The sequence below is a fragment of the Lolium rigidum genome, chromosome 4, assembly GCF_022539505.1.
Source record: "Lolium rigidum isolate FL_2022 chromosome 4, APGP_CSIRO_Lrig_0.1, whole genome shotgun sequence".
In the NCBI taxonomy this organism is placed as follows: Eukaryota; Viridiplantae; Streptophyta; class Magnoliopsida; order Poales; family Poaceae; genus Lolium; species Lolium rigidum.
Genome location: NC_061511.1, coordinates 90,852,100 through 90,859,265, shown reverse-complemented (window position 1 = coordinate 90,859,265; position 7,166 = coordinate 90,852,100). Strand labels below are relative to the sequence as shown.

The following is a 7,166-nucleotide window of genomic DNA, read 5'->3' as shown; positions in this document are numbered from 1 at the left end:
GCATGTTTGCAGCTTTCTTGAGTAGTCGAGTTCCATTTTTTGTCAATACATTTCATATATTATGTAACCAATTTTACTGCGAATATTGATTCTACAGGTTAAGAACAGGGAATGTACTCTTTAACTACAAGCACTGCAAAAAGTTCCTAAAAAGTGAAGGTTCTCTCTCTCTCCCCAACCTTGGTCTCTTCCTGATTGCGTTACTTGGTTGCATCATGCACTGCCATTTGTCCTAGGCCCAATGTTCTCCCATTCCATGTATCTTGTTTTGGAACAGAACCCAGAACCTAGTGACTTTTCTTTTGTATCCATGTTATGTACGTAAGGAAATTTAGTTGTGAACTTGTTTTGGTTACGAAATAAGTTTGACTGAGAGTGGATGAACAACAGGCGCTACAGAGGGCGAATAGGAGAAACTATGAAGATATAACAGCAGGGAGAACAAAACAATTGTAAAGGGACGGGTAGAAGAATATATATTTATATTTCCTTACAAGCTTAAAAAGAGCCTCACTTCAACCAAATGCTAAGAGATTAGGAGTTTAGGACTGTATCCTAAGTCCTAACTTAACAAATCTGACTTCAGTATCATGATTTTATTTAATACCACTAATTGCATAGGATATTAGAAACGGCCTTTGTTAGCGCAAACTCCACATTAACGCAAGAACTTGAAGGAGCACCAGCATCGTGGCAAGTTTTTCTTTTATGCTAGTAATTTCTTTTATTGTGTCAAACATTTGTGATCCTTGAAGAACTGCAAGACAAGATATTTTACTTTAATATTCATTATGTAAATATTTATGTGTATTGATACACAAGAAAGCAAACTACTAGGTAACTTTATGTTGTTACGTTTTATTTTGCACATGGTCCTGGAGTTAAAGTTGCCATTTCATTACCATCTATAGTGATTTTGCTGCGCATGTGTGCCTGTATGATTTTTGAAACAAAAGAGAAATATTTTTTCACGAGTTATCTCTAGAGTATTGTTCATCTTTCTGACATCAAGCTAGATCTGCACTGTCATATGTTGCTACTTTCTTTGACTGCTGTTCATGGTGAAGATCCACTGTTAGTTTCCTTTTTTGACTTCTTTCTTTTGCGAGAAGGTACCTGTTTTACTTCAGTTATGCATCACTATTTAGAATTTCCGATATATGCTAGCCTTGATGTTTTTTTTATTCTTTGTCATCATGATTCCTATTTCTTATTTATATGCTTACCTTCTTACCAGTTACGGAAGATTTTTCTTGCTCATTTTGCTTGGTACAGTGTGGAAGCTTCAAGGTAAAATTTGAAGCAAAATGTCCTGTATTTTATCTACCGTCACATGTTTCTGGTTGCTGTTAAGCGATGGCTCTGAAGATCATCTCACCAGCCTAATTTTATGATTAAGGCATCCTTTTTTTGTTTTCTTACACTGAAACATTGATGTTTCTATTTTCTATTGAGGAAACTCACTTTCTATTTTCTTTCTCCACAGTTCTACTATACTCTTTTCTAAACCATTAGGCTTCTGTTTTTGTTTACTTAATCCATGTCTCACATTGTCATTCTTTTTTGTGGTACTAGGGTCTCGAATATCATTTAACCTCATCACACGAGCTGTTCCACTTTGAATTCTGGGTTTGTTACCCTCTGAAATCTCCATTGCAAAATCTTATTCAAACAGGCAAAATCCATGTTTGCTAATTAGTTCTATTTTCTTGTGGACGCAGGTATCTGAAGACTACCAAGCTGTTAATGTAAGTCTGAAGATTGATACCAGGCAAGCGGAGGTAAATTTTGATAAAGGATTTCGAATGTACTTTACCATTCATTAACCCAGGGACGGACCTAAAGAGACCCGAATGGGGGCTAGGCCTAGGTCTCCACTCAAATGTGAAAAATTCTATTAGAAATAGAATTCATGAGAAGTGTCTATTTTTTTTGAATTTACTAAGCCAACCCCCTCACTCAAAACTCCTGCCCCTACTATGAATTTACCTGGGTCCGCCCTTGCACTAACCGAGAAATAAGATGATGTTGGTATATTTGGAGACCTTGTCACTGAATCCAGTACTTCACTAGTGTTTCAAGTATAACATGTCTATGTATATTACACTAATATGGATACAACATGTCTATGGATACTAGTGTTTCAAGTATAACATGTCTATGGATATTACACTAATTTCGGCTATTTTTTGTGTGTGGATATTACACCAATGCAATCAAATTGTTGGTCCTTGCTTTGTTTTGCTTCCTCTGAATTCAAAAGGCAAGGGTGCACCTAGATCGGATGAAATCCTTCCCCACATGATCTGGACTGCATTTTCGTCAAAGTACTGCTTAAGTTGGGAAAACTAATTCTCTGTTCAATTTCCAGCTTCTAACTACTGCAGGAGATGACCGAAGCAAGAGAGTATTTTTCTACCGGTGCGTTCATACTCATTACTTTTAACAACGCTGAATTCTCTACTCAAGTTGTCTAACTGTGTTCCATCAGATCAAGGTTTAAGAAGAGGTGTAGAAGATTAGGAACAACAATCGAGAAGACCAAGCATGTACATCCCCATATCATGGAACCAGGATCACCTCGAAAGACTGTTCCTGTGGACAAAGGTATTGGGGAATCAAGGTCACCAGAAAACATGGGTCATGTACAAGGGTCTGAGGTGGATTATGCCCCAAACGGAAATACATTTCAAATGAAAACACACTACAAGGATCTTATGGGATCTTGGCATATTAAACAAATTACATTCAAATGAAAACACCAATGCATCTCTGATCTTTTATCCAGAATTAGCAGGTTGAAATGTTTCATATTTCTTATCATGTTTGATGTGTTTTTCTCAGAGAAAAGAAATGATATGCCATCAAATGTTGACAGGATTCTCAGTTTGTCACCAATAAAATCTGTATTTTAGTGTCAGCCATTTCTAAACCCTTAACCTTATTTGCCACTGTGGTCAGCCCCATTGTCACCAACTCCCCCCATTTTTTTTTTTGCTGAAATGCGCCCTCGAGAATCCTGTCAGATTACACACCCAAATGTGAGTTCTCCCCTCGCCCCTTTTGAATCCCAGATCAACCTCCGAACAGCTTTAGTTCATAGCATCATCTGCATCTGCTATCAAGGAAGCGTGAGCACACCAGCACTCAGTAGCAAGGTCCAGGCTTGTGACGATGAATTCATGATGGTTCACCTGAGCTAGAGCTTGCTGTGTTATCGCTTGTGCTAATGGTGTGAAGGTGATGAGGCTATCGCCTTTCTTTTCCTTCTGCTACTGAGTTTTCCACAGAAGGGCAATATGTTCGCTTCACAATCCACTTAACATCAATAGGACAGGGGATGGATGGTGGTGGGGAATTTATTCAAGGTTTTGAAAATGGCTAGCATTGAAGGAAGATAAATTTCTTCTCTGGCAGATTAGGATTACATTCAACAGTTGGTGGCATATAAGATTTTTTCTATTTTTTATTGCGTGCTACCTTCATGACCTCATACCAGCTTGTTAAACTGATGGAACAGCTACCATCCATCAATTTGACATGTTCTCTCCTTTGAGTTTCCAACATTAGTTGATAGTTTTTGCTTGGACTATGTTTTTTTTTTTTGCTTGGACTATGCTGTGCATAACTAACTTTATTAGCACTTTATGCTAGGAACCCTAGAAAGGTCAGTACTTCAACCTTTACCTCAGTGTTGATATGGTCTCCTGGCTAGATACTGTCTGGTGAACTGGTTATTTGTTCTGCCACTCTATGTTGATATGGTCTCCTGACTATGATGCTAGGATATCTGTTTTCTTATGCTCTGCCACTCTCAGTATTGAGGTGTCCTGTCCCTGTTTCTTCCTTTTTTTCCCTGACTATCAATTTGCCTGAAATCGGTTGCATATTTTCTTCCTATGTTACCTGAAATTTTCAGGGATTTTGATGTTGCCTATATTTTCAGGGATTTCTGTGGTGCAAACATCAATTGATTCTCATCCAGCATTGCATTGTAACAATCAGTTAACACCAGCAGTTCCACTGTTTGGGAAGACAACGAAGCTATCCATTGATCGAGCTGACCCCAGAAAGTACTTCATTCTGTTTATGCCCTTGATATCCTTTTACTTCCCATTTAATTGTTCTTGAGGCTCTTCTGATAGAAGTTATTCAACTAACTTGTTTGTTTGTGCTTATAATCATCTGGCAGTCGTCTACTGCTGGAACACCAGTTCTTCCATTCTCAGAAGGCACAGGTGATTGCAATCATGCAACACTTAGCTATCTTTCTGTATGTGATTGAGCACACGTGTGTATGCTTGTCGCAAATTAGGCTTTCACTTCTGTGGTCACATGTATCTACTGAAACACACATGTATATCTACAACATAACGCCTGCACATATGGAGGAACATTATATTTACACTTTATTTTACTTATGGGGAAACTTAACCTTTGTTTCTATTATTTCATCACTAATTTTTAGTATAGGTCTAAAATATAGAGGTCTGTCAATTGCAGAGTTTGGTGGAAAGCAGTAGCCCTTGTTACCTTTACTGCTAAATTTGGTGAAATAAGTAAAAGACAAAAGAATCATTTGAAAAAAAATCCTCCAAGAAAGTTTATCTCTGGGGAAAAGTTTAATCATTTTCTTTCACTTGTCAATATTAATTTTTATGGTATTGTTAGTGGCAGTCTGTTATTTGACATTGTTCTTTGCTAGACATTCCAATTGTCTTGCTACATCTCTTTCATATGTTTGTTATTTGTGATTCGACCATCTCTACTGATGTTTAATTTTGTAAGATCATAATAATGTAGTCATTCGTACTGTAATTTTACGCCCTGCAACTGAAATTTAGCTTGGCCGTGGTTTTACATTTTCTAGAGAATGGAACTAGAAGATGTTTTGGCAGATCATGACAGTGAAGATGAAATTGATAATGACATCACTGACTTTGAAGATATGACGGTAAGATGTGACAATCTTTTTTCTCCGTTCTAACTTGGAATATTTGCAGGCTTCTACATTCACCTGCACAAATTGTTGATTCTTGTTATCTTAACTTTGCTGAGTAAATGCAGAGGCTTGATGGTTTCTCTAATGTTACAAAAGACGAGAAGCATATTATGCATATGTGGAATTCATTTGTTCGAAGACAAAGGTCAGGCTCATCCCAACATTTCCTTCTTTGTTTCTGGAGATTTGACCTGCTGCAACTATTTCTTATTTTATTATTATTTTTGGGGGTACACAGCTTGGGCATTGGTGAACCCACTCTAGCTGTTTCTAATAATAACTCATGTTTTAGCCATTTTTATTCGCACAAAGCAATTCCTGCACAAATGAATAAAAAGCTAATGACTAGGTAATTTCCCGGAAAGATATAGACAGGGTGCCCAAACTTTGGCTTAGTTTCACCAGGTCAATTTGGATTACTGAATGCTGTTATATAGCCGCAATAGTATTACTCCTATGATTGGATAGGAATCATATAACATTAATGGTAAATTTAGTTATATGCCATTAAAATGTTGTTTCTTATGGATCTGCCACTGGAATATCTTTTTTTTCCATTGTACTAATGAGGATTTATAGCATCGTTATCGGAATTCTACTAAATAAGATGGCATAGAAGGCCCCAAGATGTCCAAATGATCAATAATTCACTTGTAGAATTTGATTTCTGAAAGTCGTTGCGTTCTTTCCATCGCAAACAGCCACTGGAACTTATAAAGGCGCTCCATTCTGCTTGATTTGGCACCATATATGTAGCTATGTATACAATCTTTGTCCTGGATGGTAATGGTACATTAAAGCATGCTACCAAATTTTGTTTCGTCAGGGAAGAGCCATTGGAACAAAAAGTTGTCTTGTATCCTGGAGATACATATTCTGGTTTTCATACTGTAAACATTAACTGCAGGGTACTAGCCGATGGTCATATACGTGGCTTGTGACGCATTCTCCCGGCAGCATGGACACGAGCTCGTGCACAACCCTGCTTTACGATGGTAAACCACCACTTCAGAAATCTTCTATGATCACCTCACCATACATGTCCGTGGGTTGATTTATAATTTTTACTATGCCGTATGAACAGGTGTTGGCGACTCGTTATGATCAAGCTCTGGAAGCACGGTCTGCTAGACGCCTGCACCATGAACGCCTGCAACAAGTTTCTCGACGACTTGGAAAGCGAAAGCTCCTGCCCCAAGCAAACGTGATTCGGAGAAAACATCAGCCAACATGAGCAGGGCTGGGCCTAGGGCCCATGGATGGTCATGCTTGTGGTGGTGCGACTTGGCATTTTTTGGTTGACGGTCACAGAATTACAGTTCGGCGACAGTGATTTGAGATAAGTTAGGTTGACAGAGTTGAGGAGTTATGCGCTTTTGACTGATGTTTTGTTTTCTGTTTCACTTTTTTTTTGTCGCGCTCTCTATTACTAGCTTGTTTCATGCATTGGCTGAAACAGTTATGAACAATGCAACCTGGCCGCGTGTTTGCGCGTGTGCAGAAACAAAGAGATTAGATCCGTTGTAGACTTGTAGTATAGAAGGATCAAACAATATAGAAGGTTGTGCACATATGTGATAGTTCTCCGAATCAAAGGGCAATTCATAAATTTATAATGAGTTGGGGTGATTTTTTTGCGAGTTAATAATATTTGGAATATTGCTACTCCTTCACAGTTTATTAGGCCGCGACTCTAGGTCATCAATTTAGCCTATATAATTTAAATTATATATAAAATTATATCATTAGAAAATAGAACATCTGAACTTTCTAATGATATAATTTTTATAACATATAACTAATGCTAACTTGATCAAATTTCGACCTAGGGTACGCGCCTTATAAACTGTGAGAGGGAGTAGGAAAAAGATCATCCATGTCTGTTACGAGCTGTTTTTTTTCTTCCTTTTGGCAGTTCCATCTATTGGCTTCATTGTGAAGCCACATAATCTTTCTCATACGTAGAGATTTCATTGTGCTGAATAAACCTTGAGGACATCTTTTATTTTAAGTTGTGCTGATTTCAAACATCGTTTATTGAACATCATTTGTTGAATACCTTTATCTAACATTAGCACACCTCACCCCACTCGATCATTCGGTCATTTCTTCCTCTGAACCTCACTCTCCTCCCTCCCTCTAGCCTTGTTTCTCGCCAATGCCA

General features: G+C 37.9%; 1 pseudogene; it reads left to right on the top strand.

Moving 5' to 3' along the window:
- Positions 1–6,210, top strand: part of LOC124647360 — a 20,698-nt pseudogene extending 14,488 nt beyond the window's left edge.
- Positions 6,211–7,166: the final 956 nt, after the last annotated feature.